Below are 24,615 nucleotides of genomic sequence, written 5' to 3'. Positions count from 1 at the left end.
TACATGCATTTGATAATAAAGAAGACAAGACCTAGTGTTGGTTTAGAATTGGACGGTGAGAAAAAGAGAGGTATCAAAGATGGCTTCCAGATGATTTCTGGTTTGACCAATAGGTAGATGGAGGGATCCTTTGTAAGAGATAGGGAGAGTAGAGGATAAACCAAGTGGGATTGAGCAGGTCAAGAGTTCAGTCTGAGCCATGTTCAGTAGAACTGTTGAGCAGACAATATGAAATTAGTCAAGAACTTAGAAGAAAAGACAAGGATGTCAATACACATTTTGTTGAGGTGAGTGCATCAGTGTTATTTCAATGGCATGCAGAAATGAGAAATACAAAGGTCTAGGTCCCCATGGAAGTTAGGATATGCTGGGGAAGAAGATTTGAAAGAAATCATAAACTACAAGATTCAATTATTGATACACAAAAAAAGCAGGAAAGCATAAGACAACCTAATAAGAAGACAATCATTTTTAAAGGGTTAAAAAATGGCAACTCAAATTATATCCCAGTGGAGACATGTTGAGTGGGTGAAAAGATGGAGGAAAAATGTGCCAGGCAGTTGAAACGGTATTTGTTTTAAGTCTCTGTGGAAAGATGGAAATTAGTTCACTTGAGAAACTAAAGAGTGGCCAGTGTGGCTGGAGAATAGAAAGCAAAAGAGGAAGTGGCTTAAGATGAAGTTGCAGGTCATGCTAAAGCTGAGTCTGTCAGGTTCTGACTGCTGGGATGCTATTTGATATCAAGAGATTTTGCAGCTTAACTCTAATCAAATCCTAAAAGGATCTCAGCTGTTATGAGAGATCCATTCATTATTAGGTATTAGGTCTTACCCATGCACATCAGACAAAATTGAGATAATATTGTTCAAATGATTTTACAGCCAGACCAATTGACATCTAATCTGTGGTAAAGCACTATTAGACAAGGAAAGTTGGTGATGGAAAAGAAAGTGTATTTGATGCATTAAATCACATGGAAGCAAATATATACAAGTCTAATATTTATGTATGGCCTTATACCTTGAGTGGAACTTTGTAAACTGAAAATCATTTGTGATTTTTTTCTTTTATGTACCCTTGCACTTGTTTGTATTATTATATGTTCAAACCAAACCTATCACATAGAAATCCTATGAAGTAAAACTTAAGGTTACTTAAGGCTTATTTTGGAAAACTTCACTGTGATTTTAGCATTAAATTTAATTTTCCAGGTCTCTTAGCAAAGGCTTGTGTTTTCACTGACTTAGAGGAAATACATTTATAGCTAAATCTCACATTGCTGGTGGTCACTGACTCTGGTCCACATAACAAGTACACACGAGTGAATTATGTTTCTATTCAAGGATTATGCATTTCTTCTTCAAATGAAGAAAAAAAATGTTAGGAATATTTTCAAACAATGAACTCATATAGTGGTGCTATATGCCAGGCACTGTTCGAAACTCTTTATATATATTAACTTATTTAATCCTTGTAACCATCCTATGAAGGAGGTACTATTATTATAACCATTTCAGAGATGAGAAAACCAAATCACAGATGGTTACTGAACTTGTCTAAAAATGCACAGCAATAAGTTGTAGACTGGAATTTAATTAGACAGTCTTGTTTTAGAATCCACAATCTCAGCTCTCACTGATTGGTACTTTTTTTAATGCAAAAAGATCCATTTGGAGGCATGTAAACACTCATATTGTTGAGTAGGTCCCTAAAAATGATTCGGTCACATTTTCATCCATAATCTTTTCTTGTGTGACAACATAAAGTTTTTTAAAAATATGCATATTACAGAAACTCTTGAAACTGGTCAGTATTTCTTGTAACTAGGACTATGTCACCATTGTCAGATAAAGTCATATTCAAATCACTTTTTCTTTTCTATTTAAACACCTACAGAATAAAATTGAGTAATGATTTTGATGTAGTTGCTGATTTGGTCTAAACATCAGTTGATGAAGTCAAATGTAAACTTGACTCTTACTAACGTGGATTCAGCTATATTTTAAATGATGCAGAAAAATCTGAAAAAGAAAGAAAAAATCTTCCTATCTAAAATCTCCACACATTTCTTCAAATATTGGAATCAAATAATAGGTGAGTTTAATGAACACTTAAGAATATTTGCCCGCTTTATTTTTGAAAGAATAAAATTTCAGTAATTATCTGGAGTTGTTTCTCAATCTTAAAATGTCTATGAATACCATGAAAATAAAGTCCATTTTGTGAGATTTTTATTCTGACTGTGAAGGTGATTTGTTCTGAGAAGCATCTAAGCATCTACAGCCCACCCACCATTTTAGTAACTCTGATCGCTCTGTGTAGCATCAAGTTGCTTCATCCAATTTGGACAGTTACCTCATATATAACTATAAATTTCATTCTCTATCATTATCAAAAGCTGATCTGAGGGAAATATTCATCACTGTTACAGGTAATGAAAAAAATGTCAACCAAACATAGATTTCAAACATCCCATAATATAATCACACACTTCTAGGTAGGATTCAATGTATAGAAGATTTTAAAATACTGTTGTGACCTTTAATAGTACCCACTTTATTTTATTTTTTGCTGTCAATATAGACATAATATCTACTGAGAAACTGGCTTCACTGTTAAGGATGTCTTTTGTGAAAGTTGTTTTCATTTGGAATTTCATTTCTGTGAGTTATTTTGGTGTTCAGAATTTAATTCTAGGATAAAGTGTCAAATATAAGGTTGCTGGCTACATAAATACTAACCCTCTACCCCCAATTCAATTTCAAAGAGCAACTCAGGTGAGAGTAAATAAATAAATAAAAGGTTTGGTTAATGTCAGACACTCGCTTGGTACCATGTCATTCAAAACTCCTTCCATTTAACAACAAAATTTACATTGACATATGAATGATGTATAATGCAGTATAATTACTTACGGGGTCTTTGAAAAGAGAAGCTCCTTTTTTTCCAAGTGATTTAACTTTGAAAAGGAATTACTTCACATGCCCAACAAACACTATTAAAAGGCATTTTATGAGGCTTTTTTTTTCTGCATATGTCTACACATGGACAGACTATTGTGTGCTCTAAAACCTGTATTTACATGACGCAGTTTTATGGTCCAATGGGCAAACACTACTTAGTCCTAAAATAACATCACAGTAATGACTACAGTCAAGACAGCAAGAACACTCCACCATTATTATCCATATCAGACCGCACCAGATGGGGTATCTGTAGTAGAGTGCTGACAGTGGAGAACATAGAACAACTGTTTCTGGTGGATTTGTGTGCTCTTAGGCAGAGCGATATTACACTCAAAATAAGTAGCACATAAGCTCTTTCATTTTGAAGACGTGTTGTATTATGTGTGCATATATATGTATATATACATATGTTTTTATCTGAATTTATTAGATAAATAAGTTAAACAGAGAATTTGAGATTAGTCACATTAAATGGGATTTAGTCCAATTTCACTGGATATAAAGCAGGATTTCTTGGCCTCAGTAATATTGAACTTTCTATGGTGGATCATTCTTTGTTGTGCGGGCTGTCCTGTGCATTGTAGGATATTTTGCTGCATTGGTAGCCTCTACTGACTACAAGCTAGTACCTGCCTCTCAGATTTGTGACAACAGAAAAATGCCTCCCAAATGGGAATTACTGTTATAAAGGAATGAAGTCTTGAAAGTACACATACTCTTTGAACCAATTATTGTTTGTCCTTATATATATCAGTTTTTATTAGTTTTCAGATACAAGGTATGTATTTTTTCTCATCCTGTGTTTCATTTATGTTTGTTTTAATTTGCTGGCACAGTTACAGTGGGTAAGCATTTTGCATCTACAATATTATTTTATACATCTTATGTAGTCAGCAAGAAAATAAGATGGGAAATATTAAGGGTTAAATAATATTGATATAAGGAGACATCTTTAAGACAAAGGCCTCAAGTCTTTTGTTAAGGAGGGGAATTGGCTTCTGCAGGTCCCCATTAGGTCATGGGCTCCTGCAGGTCTGCAGCTTTGAGATCATTTTTTGCCCAGTGTTAAAGAAAATATCTCAACTAAGGAATACTTCATGACAAAAGCTGCTTCCTCCTGGTATCTGTGTTTTTTAAAGTTACTTTTCTCATCTTATGCTTTTAGAATAAAGAGGCTGGTTCTAGGAAATCGAGTAGTTGGAAGGAAGAAAGGGACAAGATTATTTACCACATCACTGGTTATAAACATGATTCGAATTGCAATAATAAACAGAAAAGAAGTCAGTATCCCTGCTTCTTCATCTTTGTGAGTGTCCACCACTGGATCTAATTATCATGCTAAGACTGTCAATTCTGTCATTAGGTGTAGTCAGGAACTCATCATTTTAGTTAATCAAAAATTCTGCTTTGCGAAGAGTAACCATAAATATATGAATTATCAATTTTCAAATTAGTAGAATATAATAAAAGTCTACTTATTACTATATTTTTCTCATATTATTTAAACTTTTTTCTTTGATAATTCAAAAGGGATTTCAGGATATTTTGTTTGCTTTAGGGTTATCACTATAAAGCTAAGTTATCATTATTCCATAGTTATGAAGAATAGCTATGAAGAAGTGTCTTCTGATAAGGATTTCTGGCTAACATAATGCCAAGAAAAATAGCTTTCAACATCCCATACTGGCATTGAAATATTGATAAGCACTAAACAAGTACAATGACAAAAATAATAGTGTATGTAATTCTGTACTTTTCATAGTATGTAATGTTATAAACGTTCAACAAATATTTTAAAAGATCAAATTTTCATTTTTCTATAAGCTCTTAGCACTATGTATAAGTTGCTTTGCTAAATATTACATAGTATGTAGTAAACAGAGAAAAGGAATGAGACTATTGATATTTCAGAAAATGCATGCTTAACATTGGTAATTGTGATTTTAATATTGAACTAATTTTCTGCATATATACATTTTTCCTTAAGCAAAAACATTTAATGTGCCAAACACCTATTCGTCATTGTATATTTCTCCCAACTTGAATAATTTTAAAAAATTGACCTATTCATGTAAGTTTATCAAGTCTTTTATGAAACTATAAGTGTAAAAACACAAATCAAAGTGTTGATAGGTTAAGAAAGAAAATTAAGTCTGTTTGAATAAACAACCACATTAACTCGCCCCAAAAATGTATGTTCTAAAGAAATAGAGATAATGAGTAGGCTTGTTGAATTTCTAAATTTACTTTAATTTTTAATGTCTTTTTCTTTGTAATTCTCAAAACTTTTGATACATAGAGAACAAAAGAAGAACCATCCTGCAGCTAATTTTTATAATTTCATCAACTGGTACCAGAGGATTCATTGCTTGGTGGACAAAGTGTTAGCTTTATATTCTAAAGGACACCTTCAAATCCTGTTAAGGTTATATTTTTATTAAAATTTCCATTAATTTTTCCATCAATGTGATTATAGATTAATATTAATTAATTCTTACCATTTTTTGAAGAAATAAATGGAGCCATATCTGATTCAAACTTAAACAAGACACAGCATTCAGGCTTTCTTGGTAACCCTTTCCTGGGGTGCAGAATTGGTTGGGGAGCAGGGGAATAAGATATCTTTAATGGCGCTTTATTGAACTTAGCAATTTAAATGGCCTACCCTGATTTTTGGAGATATCAAATTACCATATGGATGATGTCTTTTTCATCAAATCTAGCTCTTATTGTTTACCAAGAAAATGACAAAGGTAATTTTTAATGTTGGACGTAGTACTTATGTGGATGAGTATCTGATATTAACTAGAGTTCTGGGATGAGATCTCTCTGTGCTAAAAACTGCTACATCAACCAACAGATTAATATTATAGAAACTGACCACAGACACCACTGACATTGCTTCTTTGGAGTTTTAATTCACTATAATAAAAAATAATAAAATATATCCCATGAAGAGTATAATCTTCATGCTCTTTAGGGAATTCTGGGATATTAAGGTGAGGCAAAAGATATCTCATTTGCATAACGTTCTAAAACTCCTAGGAGAGAGGACTGACAGATTTGGTATTGATGGGTTTGGGTCTGTATCATCGGGAACAATCCTTTGCAGACACCTGTGTGACAAATAATTATTACAAACTTCAGGGATGGACTGTTATCCAAAGTAGGTTGCAAACTTGGCTGGGCCCTGCGGCTCCCACCTGCAACCCCACACTTTGGGAGGCTGACTCAGGCAGATCACTTGAGCTCAGGAGTTCAAGACCAGCCTGGGCAATATGGAAAACCCCTGTCTCTACAAAAAATTAGCCAGGCTTGGTGGTGCATGCCTGTGATTCCAGCTACTTGGTAGGCTGAGGTGGGAGGATTCCTTTGAATCCAAGATGTCCAGGCTTCAGTGAGCCACGATCCTTCCACTGTACTCCAGACTGGGTGACAGAGCCAGACCCTGTCTCAGATAAGTTTAAAAAAAAAAAAAAAGGAGGTTGCAATCTTATCCTAACACCCTTAAATTTCAGTAATTAGTCTGAATGTCACATTCTCTGAAGTACTTTGGATCAAATAAAATTCATGTTCAACCCTGTCATCATCATCTAACTCTGATGGCAGATTTTCAGCATTCTAGGATTTAGACAGAGATCCAGAGCTTATGTTTTGGAGCATGGCATTCATATTAAAATTCACAGAAGAAGTGTAGTGACCAATATTTCTCTACATATTGCTTGTTTGTTTTTTTGTCTCATGTAATGTTTATGTGAAGAGAGGTTTTTAATCATTTTAGAAAAAATGGATGCTATAGAAATATATCAAATATATCCTGTGAAATATAGAAATATATCATGTGACAGATCAAAGAAAACCTGTCAAAGCCCCAAACACCAAAACGTATGGGGCCAAATATTTTATACTATATATTGAGATTTCTCACAGTGAGAAATCTATTAGACTATTATTTTTTGCAATAAAATTAGGAGTTAACATATATTGGACATTATTGTTTGTGCCACACACTGCCAAGAGCTTTGAATCTCACTGAGTCTTCACAGCATCCCTGTCAGGAAAGCACTTTTATTTTTCCCATTATAAAGATAAGTCAACTGAGGTTTAGGGAGATTAATTATCAAAGATCAAATAGCAAACAACAGAACAAGGCAGGGATGTTTCAGAATGACTATGTATGAATTCTTCAAAGTAACAATTTGGTTGGAAATTGCATTGAAAGTAGTATTTTCAGAGAAGCACAAAAAATGAGAATGTATTAATTGTCCATGTCATAAGTGGGGAGAAGAGGTGCAGTGTTCCCTCTTAATGTTGTTTTGCAGCTGGGATTATTACATTAAGAATGAAATGTTCTAGTAACCCATAGATTGACATTCCCATTCAAAAGAGTGAAAAAAAAGACTGCCATATCCAAATCTTCCCCCAAAACACACGCAATCCATATGGGGCTTGGGCGATCCAGCGCCGAGGTTCAGCACTTTTTCTCTAAGATTGGATTTCATTCTGCTAACAGCGTGTTGGCTGAGTGCCCACTAGCAAGCAATTAAGACTTTGTGCTTTCCTGCATTTTAGTAGCTCTCCTTATGAAACATGCAGCCACATGGGAATAGAAGCTTTGCCAGCACGGGTCACGGTCTGGGAGCAACATCAGGAGAGCTTCTATGCTCTCAGGACTCACAGTCTTCTGGAAGGTTGAGGAGAGGATGGATGGTTGATTGGCTGTGCCTGTGAGAGAAGATCAAGGAGGGAATCTGAGAAATGGAAACTATAGGAAGATATCAAATTAAAGTTAGGAGAAGAAAGTCAAATGCTATCGTGGAACCTAAAAAAAAAGAGAGATAAAACAATTTCTGAAAATTAAGAAGCAATTGGGTTAAATTAAAAGGGGACAAAAACTGAAGTCTTGATGAGAGTTTCTTACCACTGAACTTGAATGATGTCCTCATTAATTATTTCTTATAAACAACACACACGTGTTGAGTATCTAAAATGTGCCAGATACTGTGCTAAGGACTGGAGATGTAAAGATGAATGAGACATCTTCATGTGAGGATGGGTAAGAGGAGCAGCAGAGCCCCCAGGCATGTCAGACTCACTGGGTGCTGTGCCATTCTTATGGGCTCTGTGTAAATGGAGGCCTGCCACGGATACTGCTTCTGTCTCCCAGCTGCCCTTCACTTTATGTCTGGAAAACATGACTGAGCTGGACCTAAGGTATGGTATCTTAAAAAATTAGGAAGCTTTATATAAAAATAAAATCATCTCCTTGCAAAGAAGCCTTTCACATCTGAAAATCAAATAGGGCACATCAGTGGTTTCAAATCTGATTGATTATTCAAGACCTCCTAGGCATGATTTTACAGTACAGTTTTCTGCTCCCTACTCCTGGAAATTCTAGTTCAATGGATCTAACCAGATATATTCTCATAATATAAGCATTGTCCTGAACAATTCTGAAAAGAACTAAAATCTCAGAAACAGTGTTTTCCGCTTCACAATAGACTTTGTTAGGTTAAAATTAAATAAAGAACTACTGTCTTATCAGATATAACTTGCATATAATGTAGAAAAATTCAAATGAATAAAAAACTTCCCTTTGAATCATTAATACAGTCCCTTGAATAAGCAATCTCAATGGTGTATATGAAAGCAAACTTATACACATTATCTTTTATTACATTAACTGGAGCATAAAGATATATAATTAGTGATTCATACTTTCTTACTATTTGAAAAATTGAGCATAAATCAGGTTTATATTGAGTCCTAGTCTCATCAGTGACTTGATGTCTTGACTTTAAGGGCCTTTGGATGTCATGCAAAAATTGCAACTTTATGTAAATTGTGGTCTGGATCAAACTATTTCTCAAGTATCTTTAATATGCTCAAAGATCTGAGTCATAAAAATTCTTGGGTTTAAACCATTATTTTTTAATTATATAAAAGTCTTATGCAGATTACTAATGTATCAAAAAAGATAAGAGTGGACCTTTAGACAATAGCAGGGGTGGGGTCCCAGTGCTACCTCTTTGGCCACCATGTTAGCCTCAGTAGGAGCTCCTAACTTCCCTCTGCAGAACTCCGGAGTTCACAGGGTACAGAGGGAAAACAAAGAGTATCCCATTTTTAACTTTATTTCCAAGAAAATCCCCACAATTCAAATATTATAATGATTCCTTATAGATATGTGAGGTTAGTCCCTAACTGGCTATCCATTTGTTAAATCCCCCAGTGCCTTAGGCCAGTTAAGTGCACACTTGGCCAAATCTGGCCCTCTGGGTCACTCCACTGGGACACTCCAAGTGAGGTAAAAAACACAAGCCTATTTGTCAAACCTAACTAGGTTCAAACCTCTAATCTCCATTCACCAGTTAAATTACCAGGAGCAAGGTAGTGAAATTTCCAGGGTCTTCTTCCCATGGCCTGTAAAGTAGGGATAATAAATTCTACCATTCACTCTGGTTTCCACCTGGTCTTTAGCATAAAGACTAGGGCTTGGTATTTCTCTTCTTGCTTTCTTGGGAATTGATCAGGTTAGGAATTGGCGAAGTTGCTCTAACTCCTTCAGGCCTATTCAGAGCTTATTTCTTTCATGTCTCTACACTACATTTACTTCTTATGATACAAAAGAATAAGGGATTCCATTAACAAAAAATTGCTACAACTTCTTCCATGGAACTGAAGAGAATATCTTATTAAATTCCTGTTTTCTCAAATATGTTGGCCACACCTTAGATTATAATAATTATTTACTATGGTCTTCAGATATGTTTATGTATTAATAATCACAGAAGGTAAGTTTTGTTACACATCACTGCATTTCAATATGCTCTGGAAAGTACACACCTCAACACAGATGAAGCTGTATGTTGGCAAAGAGAAAGAATGCGACCCTCTAAGCAAAGTATATTGTGTGTATAAGGAATGTGTGTGTGTGTGTGTGTGTGTGTGCATGCTCACATGCATTCCCTGAGGACTACAAGAGAAACAACAACAGTAACAACAAGAATGATGAATGCGTCAGAGGTGGGGGTTCCATCTCATTTTTGAGATTAATTTTTAAGCCAGTATAGGCAAAATAAAGAGTTGTTTAACTCTCACAGCTTACTACATGTTATTTTCAAATGAGTTAGTAGAGTGGCACATGGTCCATATATAGCTTTTGTATAATGACCAGATTTTTCTAAACCATAAATGCAATATAAGTATAAGCTAGTGTAACTGAGATATTTATTTATATTTCTATCGGGTAGGACACCTGTTTATACAATTATTTCAATATTGAGAGAAAAATTTCCCCAAATTCTGCATTATCAATGCACTTCACAATGATTTTGCAAGCACCTAGGGCAGAGAACCCAATGTTTTATTTTGGCAAGGGAAGCTTTGTAGAAATATTTGCAATATTTTGTGCTAATCCCTCCACTAGTCACTTTAGTGTGGCAAATATTTGTTCTAGTGGACTTTACTACAGTAACAGAGTACATCAATCTGTTGTTTTAACCTTTTGAAAATAACCTTTGTGTCTTCTTGAAGGAAATAAAGAGTCATTGATGAAACCTTTGAAATTTTCAACTTCTTTGCCATAAGGTAACTGGAAGAGAAATTGGTGCGTTATCTCAAGGGAATAGATTATAGGGAATTGAGTGCATCTCTGCTTACTTTCTTGGCTCATAGCTTTATGGATATGAGGGACCTAAAAAGTAAATGGTGGTCAAAAAGAACAAACATTTATTAGAGCAGTTAGAGAGGATTGGTTTGATATTTGCCAAGTTTCTTCTCAATAACATGTTTGGCAGCTACCAAATGACATGGCCTGCCCAGAGTTGATTTTGACGAAGCCTCTGGGATGTGTTAAAAAGTAAACCAGAGCAAATCACATACTGGAAAGCATAACTCAATCAAGGAAAAATGTATGATTAAGGGTGACATGGGCAAGGAAAGCCTTGCCAGAGCTCAGGGTAAATATTTGTATCAGTGTGAAGAGAAAGCTTCGTGACGCTGATGTCAACCAGCTGGAATTTTCATTGTTTATAAACTTTTGTTGTTAGAGTTGAATTCTGGCAGAAAAGGTACCAAAGAAAGAGCAATTTCCCAGCATGAGAGTTTGAATTGTGATAAGGCAGCTTGACCAGAAACAAATGCAACCATGCAAAGTTTCAGCCACTTTTCCCTTCCAGAATTCTCCTGCCAAGAAGCAACCTTCTTGCCTTAAATCTTACTTTGACAAACTTCATCAGGATTAGTTAAAAGAAAAGTTTTTGGCTTGTTCTGTTTCATAAGAACTTATGGCATCATTTTCCTCAGATAAACATAAAATGGAGAAGAATGTAAATGAATTTCTGTTAAGTTTTTGTACAAAAGAATATTGCCATCTGAAGTAGATTTTTAATGATCAAAAATAAACGCCTTGGTATTAAACCCAACTTTGTGAATAGTGTCTATTAACTTTATGACACCAAGCTATTTATTTTTTATCTCATGGTAGACTATTGTATATTTTTAAATAAAAAAAGTATAGCAATTAAAAATATTTGGGCCCTTGATTTAACTCACCAACTATTTCTGTTAAAAAGAAATCTGTATTTTCTCCCTAAGCTGTGTTTTGTTGTACTTTTCAGAACTTTGAAGGTAGCCAAAAGTTATAAATCAAACAATATCACAAGGACATAGGTTTGTATAAAAATTTACAGTAATTCAGAACACATAACTCAACTTTCAGGCAGAAAAAGAGAGATTGTTGGAAACTGATTCCTGACACTTACTCTTCCTCTCAGAAACAGAAGCACATAGATGGTGCTCTATTGGCAAAGAAAGACACCCTGAGTTTCCCATTTCATAGATGGCCTACTAGCAGAAAACTGCAGCATAGATACTCTCTGAATAATAGTAACCCTTACTTCTCCCTCAAGGTAGCCTGGAAGTTTCAATCTGATCTACTTTCAGTGAGGGCTGTGTAGTGAGATTCACTGAACAGGATATGCAAATAACTCAAAATTCCTATCAAATCATCCTTTGTTTTAATAATCTTATGTTTTACATAAACTTCAATCTGATTGACCTAAGACAAAGCACAATAAAAATTACATTGATATGTTGCTTTTGAGAATCCTGAATTACCTCTATCCAGGAAAAAGAACAAACTCAGAGACCCTCCATTTGTGCACCCTAACATAGAATGAACCAAAGGCTATCCCTGGCAGTGCAGAAACTAGACGCATCATGAACATAACCACATTACCCAGATGCACTAAGAATAGAAACCAAGCCCCTGCTGGTGTAATTAAGAAATCTTTTCTTCCAGTCCTGGGCTTTAGAGACCTGGATCACTAACTAATTCCAATTTAGAATGCTCTTTTGATACGGGTTTTTGTAAACTAAGAAGTGAGCTGAACATGAAAACTTTACATTATAATTTTCTGAGCTAGCATGTCCCACTTATGCAGTAGAGTCTCTGGCTTACACTGGCCAAAGAAACAGCCTTCAGAGTGTGGCTATTTCTGGGACATCACAATGATGGTGTATTTTCAGGAGCCAAAGAAGTGCCAGTGACTTCCACTGGAATTTGCACATTTCTGTTGCATTGTGGTGCACTCACAGCCTTGGAGCTCAAAGGAATGCACAAAATCCAAACACCATACACAGAGCTAGAAAGCCTACTAGGTGGGAGTTCTGGGCTCAGACATAGTTAGGCTTTAGTTATAGTAAGTCATGCAAAGATACAAAGGTGACCAGTCTGTCGCTGAGTTACTTCTTTCTTATCCCTTTCCTACCTCTCAATGACAGGACATTCTCTAGGTCATTCTGTGTTGCAGATTGGGACCCTCGGGCATTATATTTTAATTAAATGGTCAGATTATTAATGCTTGGAAATCAGTCACTGCAAGTGTTCAGCTAACCATTTTTCATACATAATGCGTCCATATCAACATTATAACAGCCATCTACTAAAGATTTACATGGTCACTTTAAAAGAAGAAGCCTTGATAAATACTTGAATTAAAGATTCTTGGGATCATATTAAGGGACTAAGAGGTCAAGTCTCATTGCTGATTTATTTCCCCTGCTGTGTGGTGATTAAGAAACCACTCAGCCCCTCTGTTTGTAGGTTCAGTTTTGAGTTTCAAAACACAAAATATTTAGTCATGTGTTTACGGTACACTAACATGTACTTAGTATTTTGTGAGAAAGGTAGGAAATTCAGAATATTTTCTTAAAAACTATTGCTATAGTCTAATATCACAAGTTTTTCTAGCCTAATCTCCCTTTTTTGTGGCACCAGTGCTGTTATCTTTCGGGAATTCTCCTCTCCTGACTTCAACCTTATGTTACCGCAGAAGGTTAATACAATTTTTAACCTCTTGCATAGCCACATTTGATTGGTCCAAGTTAAAGAAATCAGAGTACTTCCTAAAAATTTGACATAAGAATAAAACTTTCTAGCTCAGTTTAGATGCACTCTTGAATGAAGCAGATGCAAACAAACCTAGGGTCTGTTGGAAGCCTTGTACCTCACTGTATACTGAGAATGAGACAAAGCCAGATAGCACCAAAAGGAAAGAATGGAATAAGGAGGAGAGCTGAAAAAAAATAGTTTGGTTTTTGTGTCCCTGCTACCAGCTAACCCTTGCCTATCTACGTCTTTCTCCATGAGATATTACATTAATGATTTTTTAGAAGACACTTTTTGTATCATATTTTATACACCTTACTATGTACCCACAAAAATGTTTAAAAGCAATATATATTTAAATTAAAAAGACACTTTACTTAAATCAGTTAATTTGGTTTTCTTACCTTCTACAGCCGAGGCCCTCAAGGAAATGATCAAGGTATTTGTTGAATGACTATTGCGTACAAGGCTGATTACATTCAATCTCTTAAGCAATCCTAGAACTTTGAGTAGGCTTATTTCCATTTTAAAGATGAAGAAACTAAGTATCAAGGAAGTTAACTAACTTATTCAAGGTCATACATTTAGTCACATCAGAGTGAGTCCAAACTCCATCCTCTTGCACAGCTTGCAAACATCCTTTGGAAATCTTGAGAAAGAAAAATTCTCCTGCATTAAATAATTAGAGAATATAATAAAGTTCTGAATATTATAAGTGGTTTTATGATTACAGATAAAGGAATGTCAATTCAGGATGGAGTACAAAGGAAAAGTGTCTCAGACAGAACCCTCTGAGTTACAAATGAAAGAAAACATGTTAAACTAACCTATTGACTCAGGAGCTCGAAAATCCAAGGGTCAGTCTTGCTTCTCACATAGCTGGATCTAGAACTCAAAGAAGTCCATCAAGACTCTGTCTCAGTCCCTTGATTGCTTGTCTCATCCTTGGTTTCACTTTAGGCATACTGACTACAAATATTTGCCCTAAGCATGCTCCAAATGCTTTCAGGGCCTGCAAATGTACATTTTAGGCTTGTGTAAAATAGGGATGCCTGGCTTGAAGTCCTTCCCCTCTCCCTGAATATGGAGCCTAAAAAGGGGACTATTATGGGCCCTGGAAACTGACAACTGTTTGGCAGAAAATTCTAGTGTTTTTGTACCAAGGCAGGGGTATGTTTCCGGTAGTCATGTCTCCTTTGCTCCTTAGGAAAGGGCAGGGCAGGGGAGCAAGAGTATGCCTTGGATGGGGACCCTAGTAACCCACATCTAAGAGGAATACTGGGTGGTAACCAGCACCATCAGACTTTTAAGAATTAATAGAAAGTCCAATAAAACATTAACAGACAAAAGTTCTAAAAGCAAAGCCATATAATTATATCCTATTGGCCAGACTTTGGTCCAGTGCTCAACCTTGGCCTAATTATTATTGCCAGAGGATTGGACTATGCTAATTCGGCAGTCCTGGTTTGGAGGACACATCTGGAACAGGGTGTTGGGGTCAACACCACAGAACCCTACAAACAGAGAGTGGTTGAGTGGTTATGCTGCTACTTCAAGCCACACAATAGACACTGAGCAGGGGAAAATAACACAGCCTGACTACATAAAAGAGTTATAACTTGAGATAGCAAGAACTATTAGAACAAGACTACTACCGGATTCTGAGCAGTAACCTGAAAATAATAGCCAACATTTATTCAGCACTCAGTATGTGATAAATCACTTTGCTAAGAACCTAAAATATGTCATTTTATTAACGTAAGAACCCTGAGGCCAGGCATGGTGGCTCACAGCTGTAATCGCAGCACTTTGGGAGACCAATGCATGCGGATCACCTGAGGTCAGGAGTTCGAGACCAGCCTGGCCAACATCATGGCACCCTGTCTATACTAAAGATACAAAAAATTAGCTGGGTGTGGTGGTGGGCACCTGTAATGCCAGCTACTCGGGAGGCTGAGGCAAGAGAATCACTTGAACCTGGGAGGCAGAGGTTGCAGCAAGCCGAGACCTCACTACTGCACTCCAGCCTGGGCAACAAGAGCAAAACTCTGTCAAAAAAAAAAAAAAAAAAACCCTGATATATATATATATATATATCATATATATATATATATGATATGTATATATTATTATCTTCATTTTATAAATAAACTAAGGCTTAAAGAAGTTAAGCAAACTGCTTTGTCTGTGACAAAGGGGGGAATATATCTCAGGACTGTGTAACATCAGCATCTTTTAATTAGCTTCTACAGTATGTACAGAATATTCCATTTCTCACACATTCAGCTCTGAACATCTGATGTTATGAAAAAAACATCTGAAAAAAAAGTCTTGCAGAGTTGTAATTCTAGATCTTCAATTCTATGCCAAGTCAAAGGTGAACACATGAAGATCTCGGTACAAAGATGTTTTCCTCATAAGCCTGTTCCTCTGTAAGAGCTTTGCCTTTAGCTCAAGATAGTAGGTCTGAAGACACTGGAGCCTGAAGTCTCTCCTTGCAGACTCAGAAATTTTTCTATTTTGGTTTGTTTTTATTTTTATTTTCTTTATGGTTTTTTTGGCTACAAACTGTGTAATTTTGTTTGCCCAGGGGAGGGATTTGGGTTTCATACAAGAATCAAAGCTTAAAAATTCTGCTAAACTCTGGCAGATATTTTCATGACTCTCAAAATTCAAGACTGAAAAAACATCTTTTTCTCTTGTTATTTTTCCTATTTTTACTTTTTTTTAAAACCAATTTTAGATGGTGATAACACAATTTTTTAAATTCATGGAATTGTGAATCGTTAATGCATTCAATGGTACAAAATAAAAGTAATATAACATTTGCACATTACAACATATTTTTTTTCTACCTATGGTCCCTCTTTTCCCTATTTGTAATCACGTTTATGAGTTTTGGTGTAGTTTTTTGTACCTTCGTAGTGTTAACAAAAGTATTATGTAAAACTATTCCATCATAAAGTTTAAAACTTTTAGTTCTCATGTCCCTCGCTACAGTTTTTCATATGAAATCAGTCATAGTGGCAGGTATTTCACATTATTTTTTTCTCATTTGAAATCTTGCAAAGTGTGTCTCATCTATTCTTCAACATATTAAAGGGCTAGTTTGGGTGCCAGTAGTCTCTGCAACTTCAGCTAGGTCCAAAGTCCAGCTACAATGACCAAAGCTGACATTCCTGATAGAGCCAGGCATTTATGGAGCAGTCAACTCCTGTCAAGGTCTCAGGGCTGTGAGAGTTAAAGAAATACAACCCCTGAAATGGGCAAGAACTCATTTACTGTGCCCAAGAGCCATCATATAGAAGAAGAATACCACCTGGAATTTCAGCAGGCAGATGAAGACATGAGTGGGTGTTCATGACATGTGGGTTTGATTCAGATTCAACCTAGGAAAGACGGTAGTGAACAATGCTGATGAACTTTCAACATCTTTGCAATTACGGGGGGATTCTTCTTCTATACTCAATTCCAAGCTCTGCAGAGGCAATTTTGTTTACCGCTGTAGCCCCATTTCCTGACTGGTGTGAGACAATAAACAAACACGGAATAGAAAGCCTAGAAGAGGAGAGAGTGCTTCTTCAAAACATGTTCAAGCAATACTCAGATCTCCATGCTAGGAGAAATTTGTGAAGAGGCTGATCTGTAAGCCTCCATCCAACACTAGGATTCTAGGATTCTCTGAATAACAAAATCAATTACTAGTTGGATTCATCTAAGAAAAGGCAGAAAATGGATGGCATACAAAGAACCACTGGCCCAGGCCCTGCAGGTGATGCTGGAAGTGGGGGCGGTGCCATAGGCTGGGTCCCTTCGGAAAAAGTGGGGGTGGTGCCATGGGCTGAGTCCACTGCCGTCAGAGTGAGGAGCAGAGCCTGATGGCTTAGCTGAAGGGTAGATCATTGGCATCAAGTCGTTCCATTAGCCATAGTGCTTTTCCATATTTCCAGCAAAAATGTAGAAGACTGTGCTTCCTAAACAAAATAAGAGAATGCAAAGGTAAAAAGCAGGCAAATAGTCTTGGAAATGAAATGAAAACACAAAAATGAAAACAAAAACCAAGTAAACAAAAATCCAGGAAATCTAAAAGGAATAAATGTAGAGCTGGAAGTAGTAAATCAGAAACAAATGGAAACATAGTGCTGTGTTTTCCATTACCCACTTTAACCAAACTCTATAGTTAAAACTTTTCATCCAGTATCTTAGCAATGTGGTAAGAACCTGTAATTGGTTTATTACTGAAAATCAATGCTGTTAAAAACCCCCTTGTCTGAAAAGGAAATCTAAATATAAGACTGATACAAATGGGTCTTTATACAATTGTATTTCTTAATTGATGATACATAATGTAATTCTTTATTGGGAACGGGCTTCACCTGCCTCTAGGGAAGGGGTGTTGGTTGGAGAGACAGAGTGAAGCATGTGTAGGTTGCAGCGCCGGGCCCAGGGACTGACAGGTAGCTATGTGAAAGGCCTCAGATCCTTTCCGGAGGCGCCTAGTCCCCACTCCAGCTCCTCCCCGTCTTTAACCACAGCTCCAGAGCAAGTTTGTCTCTGCACATAGAGACTGGCCTCCGGCTGTAGCAGGATGCAGGAACTGCCAATGTAGTGCATTGTTCTTGAGTTTCCACAGTCCTTCCTTCTCTATCTCCATCCTTTTACAGCAAGCATTTCTCCTCTTGTAAATAAACAAACAAACAAAAAGAAAGCAGTAATTATTTTTTCAAACACTTTCCTAATATAAGTTCTGGAAACACCTGCCTTCTTTCTACACTTTGTAAGCACAGGTTTGGGGTCCAGCAAGCGGTATTTTAAAAGGGCCATGATTATCTGGTACTAGAAACAGCAGCAGCAGCTCCTAATTCAGATCTTTTAAATCGGTCTTCTCAGAATGCATACATTTGGAGAATTTGAAAACTTGGTCCTCTGAGGCCTGTTACTTCTTCTCCCTGGATCTTACCTTTAAATGGCTGAAGATATAATGCCTCAGAGACTTAAGGTGAGTGGAGATAGATTTGCTAGGTCCCAGAGTAATCAGAAAGGCAAAATAGCTTTGTAACTCTCTCTCTCTCTGCATTGTTCCCTGAAGAGCAGCTGCAGTAGAGTGTGGACCCCGTGTTTGCACATGGCAGAAACTGGGCTGCCTCACATTTAAGGCCTAAGTTAGCCAACTTGTCAATGAATGCCATTAGTGCAGACGGGCCACAGGCACTCAGGGATGGAGTGGCAGGCAAGCTCAGATCAGCTAAGGAAGAGCAGGCATCGGGTGGTAACAACTTTCAGTCATTACTGACCTGGGCTCTATTCAAACCAGTGACCTAGAAATGAAGGGCTCCAAATCCCATTACTAATTCCCCGAGCCATCAAGTCTCCCCTATGGCCTGGATCTTGTCCTGAAACCCAGGTCTCCTGTTGAAATAGCATTAAGACAGCAGCCACTGCGTTGGCAGGCAAGGTTTTTAAAATAAAGGGAGGGGAGGGAATGTGCACGTAGAGTTGGCTTTAATTATTACTTTAAAGTTTTTTAGCTCCTTTCAACCTAAAAACCTGAACCTTCTTTAAAGTCACATGCTTGCCAGCCAGCACAAAAATGGTGTTCAAACAAGCACAGCTTTTTATTTTGTTTGAATGGTGAAAATACACATGCCCCCTCCCAAATCAAGGAATAATGAGAGGAAACCAAATGAGAGGAAGTTGTTGAAAAGCAAAGAAAGAGATTAAATGAGTATTGCGAGGACAAGAATATTTACTGCCAAAATAAGAAAAGGAGCTAAATGAAAGCACCCTTGAGCCGCGTTCTCCCTCACTTCTTATCTCTCTGTCACCCTCTGAATCCCTCTCATCAAAGAGGGACAATTATTTTTCCGTAAAAATGTGGGATTTTTGTCAGTGAGGTGAAGCCCATGCAAAGTGAGCTGGATTAAAAACTGCATGTAAAGTTCTGTCTCATGTTTTAAGCCAAAAGCACCAACTTTACAAACTGTCCTGTAGATGGAGCTGTACTCTGCAATTCTAAGATCACTGCCTCAACAATGAAGCAATTGTTTCCTGTCTCCACTTAGCAATTCCTCCCTCTCTTTCAGTTCTTTCTGCTTGCATGTTCTATTTATTTTAATGTATACCTTTGTGTAGAGCCTGTCTCTGAGTGGTTAGATACCCCGTTGATATGTGGCCTTCAAGGGGGAAAAGGGAGTGCAGCCTATTCCCATGACATCCTAAGGCTTTGTAGAGCCAAAAAAACCTTCTCAGGAACACCTAATCCTTGGGCTCTGTCCAAGTACCACAATCTCTCTGTACAACTGACATGGGCCACTTGGGACACTTGAGAGTTTTAGGTGTGTCTCTCTGAAGTCAGCCCCGGCCAAGCATGAGGCAAATGTGCCCGACCAAAGAAAATAAATTATGTGGACTCCAATTTTCAGCAGTTATGAAGTATTGAATTACACATGCAAAGAATTCACTTTGGGATTAACCCTTTGGAACCGAAACACAATCTTGTCACAATGCCTGAGAAGGGAGCATGCTCTGAGTGAGGCCTGACTTTCCAAAGACACAGAGGTTGCTGACCAGGAGACAGATATGCTCAATGCAATAAGAATGGAGATAAATGCAAATGTCTTATGTGGGCATGGAAGAGGGTATATGTGGGGGTTCTGCCCTGTCTCTGGATAGGCTGTTGCTGGCATTGTAAAGTTTAAGGATTCACTGCAAAGGCCACTTCAGCACTTAACGGGAATGCATCTTAGCATAATTCACACAGTCCCTGTGGCTGCTTCTTCATTCAGATTTAGAGAAGTGGTTGAAAGCCACTGGAACTTGACTGAAATCACAACTACAGAACCCCTGAAACGGCATTCATCCTCCATGACTCATTGAGCGATAGAAAAGGACATCCTGTCCTACCCCTTTAAGAATTCCTAGTTCCCCATAACTATCTGAAGCACTAAGCTGTGAGTACACGACGTAGCTGAAATTTAACACATAAACCCTGCAGTAGAAAAACAAAACAAGGCCATTTGTTTTCCCCTATAAAGCTATTTATTTACCAAATGACCATAGAAAGCAAACCTCCAACAATAACAGGAAACAATCAATCTTGAAAAACTTAGGGAAAAATTTTTTTGGAGCAAAGTTAACTTTTTAATAAAGTAGGTGTCTTGAGTATGCAAAGCAGGATGTCAGGAAACAGGCAACCTTGCCCCTCTTCCCCTCAGGTTATTATCAGAAAATGTGTGATCTACAGGAGGGACACTGTTTTGGGACTGATAAGCTGTGTCTACGTAAAGATCCCTCACTTATTTCACATGTGCCCTGGAGGAAATAGAACTGTACAACGATATCCCTGAGAGACACTGTGGACCTCATCCACTGCCCTCATATTAACCAATGAAGAAACTGAGTTGCTCAAAGTTGCAACAGATACAACTAAAAGCAGTAGGACATTTTATGTAACTTATTTCTAAAACAACAAATCTCTAATCAGAGAAATATCTCTATGTGTCAGTTGCTCTTGCCTGTTCAGAGGGATGATAACTATCTTTTCAAGTACTTGCTATTTTGAGTTATATGGAATATTTTGAGACACATGTAGAGATCTGCTAAAACGATTTGAGTGATAATAACTGGGTGTATGCGTGTTAGTATGTGAGAAAAAAGAGAAAGAAATGAATGAGAGGGAGAGATAAAGACAGGGAAATAGATGAAGTTTCTGACATCATATGATTGTTGGGTGGAGTAACTAATAAAAGTAATTGCTAAGCACGGTGAAATTAGACTGCTGTGTAAAGCTAAACCAGGATGAACCAACATTTGCAAATATCATGAGACTTTTATTTTCAACAGGTGGCATTTTAGAATGCAAACTAGTAGCATGCAAGTGAGAGCGCGCTGTAAAGGGGAAGAGATGTGGGGATTTACACACTTAGGAAATCGGGGTGACTAGAAAACAATGTTTTATGTTTGCAGTCTCACAGATCCACTTATTGAGAGGAATGGCTGATTAGAAATATGCTTAGAAAATGCTTCTCTTATTTTTACTGGCAGAGGGTTAACGTAGGTTTCTACTTACAAGGTAAGAAAATCTGCTGTGAAAGGAAAAAGCCAACTGACACTGCTTGTGGACAAATGTGTGTGAGCCAAAAACTGAAATGAGGCAGGCAATAAAACCATATCAAAGCCCACCCGTTGCCCCTATCACAATATTCTTACCAAATTGTCTTGCCTTTATCAGGCCCACCCTCACTTATTTACTGAGATAAGAAAGAACTTTTTTGCTGGCAAGCACCCCAAGTTTGATTTATCATTCACAATAGGAAGACTCTGCCAAGTAAGCCTTCATAATTCCCAGCCCTTAAAATTATTATCATCATTGGGTTTAAAAATAAGGCCAGAGGTGGTGGATGTGTACGCAGTATGACTGGAAAGAAGCTGGTTTGTTAAGGCTGGTTCTCTCTGCCAAAAAAGTATCATAAAAGAGGTGCCTAGTTCATGTCAGACCTAAGGAAATATTTTCCCCAAGCTGTTTGCAGATAGCACGCGGTTTGTGTAGTGTGACAGTTGTCCTAAGAATATATTACTTCTCCTAAACAGGAGGCACAGACTCAAGCATCCTCTCTGAATATAATGGTGATCTTATTTGCCTGACCAAGGAATAAAAATGTTCAACCACAAGACATGTCCAAAAAGGTTACTGTAATTTTGTGGCAATGTGAATTATTCTCTACCCGTCAGATAACTGATAACAGCTACCTTTGAATATTAACAGGGTATGAGGAACTCAGGAATTTTCCCACAGTGAAGACTAAAATATAATCCCAACCCCACTTCTCCCAATCCTACCCCTTGCAAGAAGTGTATACTTTTTAATGGTTTAATGGATGCACAATGGAGGCAAAATTGAAATGTGTGATGCAATAAATTTAGTGGAAATCAAACATAGGTTTCCAGAAATCCTAACTTCCCAGCTGTACTTCAAAGTATTATAAAAGGGGCCAGATCTCAGATTCTCCCAGTTTAAGTCTTCACAGCTTTAGTTTGAAAAATAATTTGATTTTAAGTGAGAGCTTCCATTGGACATGTGCAGAATTCAGTGTGCACGTGTAATTTCGAGGTGAAGTTTTGGCTTGTTATCATTAAAAATAATCTTTAGTTTCTCTTTTTGTCTCCTTTGTTTGTTTGAACATACAGTGAAAAATAGCTGTAGAACTTTTTTGGTGGAGTGCACATATTATTTTTTTAAACCAGACAAAGGCATTTTGACCAATGTGTATTATGAGAGCAGATTTTATATAAATATATGTGTATAAAATAAGCTCATTTGCACATGGCTCAAGGGAAGCTAAACTCACTATAGAAGCTTCTCTAATGTTTATTTCAGCCTAGTTTTCAGATTTCAATATGTGTAGGGAAAATAAATGCAAGTGGAGAATAGTATAGGGAAGAGGGCTACATCCTGTAACTTGCATTTGTCTTGATATGATGCACAGAATAGAAACCGACTGAGTTTCTTTATCAGTCAGATACCGACCTGTTGACATTCTATCAGAAGACACTGCCCAACAACAGCACACTTCCTTCAAAATGCCACTGAAACCAAAATATGTGACTCTTACTGTGTTTAAAACTATCGATGCCTTATCAATCAATGTATCTATCTACCAATCTATCTAATCTATGCATCATCTATCATCTGTCTATCCTCTACTGTCTATAAACCTATTAATGCTCTTATTAATTACAGAAATGATATACAGTAACTTACATAAGTATGTAAAATTGCAACATAATAAAGTAAAATTAAAGATTAAGTGTGTTTAGGGAACAGAACAAAGGTAAAATAACGGTAGGAAAGATAAGAAAGAGTCACAAGCGAGGTTAGTACATAAAATTTGTTCCCTAAGGGATTTTACACTTGCTAGGAGTGTCTAACCAATTAGACTGTATGCTTTCAGAAGCAACTGTAAATAAAAAAAAGTTACAAACTATTTTATAATTCATAGTGTCATAATATAATAAAATAGTTTTTCAGGAGGAACATAATTATGCATAGTTCTAGGACTAGAAAGAACTTTCTTTCATGAGGCCTCAAAAAGAGGGCAGAAAATGTAACCAATGCCTACCAATAGTATAATTCTCCAGCACAAGTTCCTAAGAACAACTGGACATAGTCTCAACATTCTTACAATATAATCACTCCATTCTCTGACTGATTGCTAGATACTCTTCAAAGGACTCAGCCCTTGAAACTCCCCCTCTCTGTCTATTTTCTCATCCCTTTGGTGGTCTCATTCAGATTGCAGTTGTTAAATATCATCTTTATATGGATGACCCTAAAATGTATCTATCACAGGCTTCTCTCTTGAGCTCCAGACCCAAGATTTCCATTGAGATGCTCAATAGGCATCTCAAACTTAATTTAACAAAAATAAAATATAGTTTTATCCCCCAAATCTGCTTCTTCCCCAAGCTCACCTTTCCAAATAAAATGTAACTCCATTACTTCAGGTATTAAGGCCCCAAACTTTACAATTATCCTTTCTGCCTCATTTTTTTCATACTGCACATTGATAATTTCTGTTAGCCCTTTCTTCAAGATGTCTTACATTGGACCACTTCTTGCTACTGTCATTGCCATACCCCAGGACCGAGGCAGCATTGCCTCTCTTCAAGAACATTTCTACTTTTCAATCATTGTATCTATTCTCTGCCTATTAGTCAAGGTGATTCATTTAGTAAATAACTCTGATCATTTCATTACCTTTCTTAAAACTTTCATTTGCCTTTTCACTCAATTTTCAGTAAAAAACAGGGTTTTTCTTCCCCCCATGGCTTACACAGCCCTATGTAATAGCGCCTTCCCTGTTTTCTGCAACCTTATCCCTAAGCTGATCTTGTGATTGCAATGGTGACTTCTTTGCCATTTTTTGAACATGCCAAGCACAATCTCACCTCAGGGCCTTTGCACTTATTCTTCTGTCTACTTGGCACATTCTTCCCCTGGAAAATCTCATGACCTCGCTATGGATCTCTGATCCAAAGCTACGTTCTCAGAAAGTCCATAATTGAGTGCTCACCTCCCCTGACAACAACAGTTTTTTCTCTTATCATGTTTTATTGGTTTTCAGAATACTTAGCATTAACTGATGTTGCTTTTTATCTCATTTATTTTCCAGATTTTATACTCCATGAGGGCAAAAATAATATTTTATTTTAGAACAGTTGATCAGTAACTCTTGTTTACAAAGACTAATTGAAATC

Source organism: Pan troglodytes, chromosome 13 (genome assembly GCF_028858775.2).
Source record: "Pan troglodytes isolate AG18354 chromosome 13, NHGRI_mPanTro3-v2.0_pri, whole genome shotgun sequence".
NCBI lineage: Eukaryota > Metazoa > Chordata > Mammalia > Primates > Hominidae > Pan > Pan troglodytes.
This window is presented reverse-complemented; position numbering follows the sequence as displayed.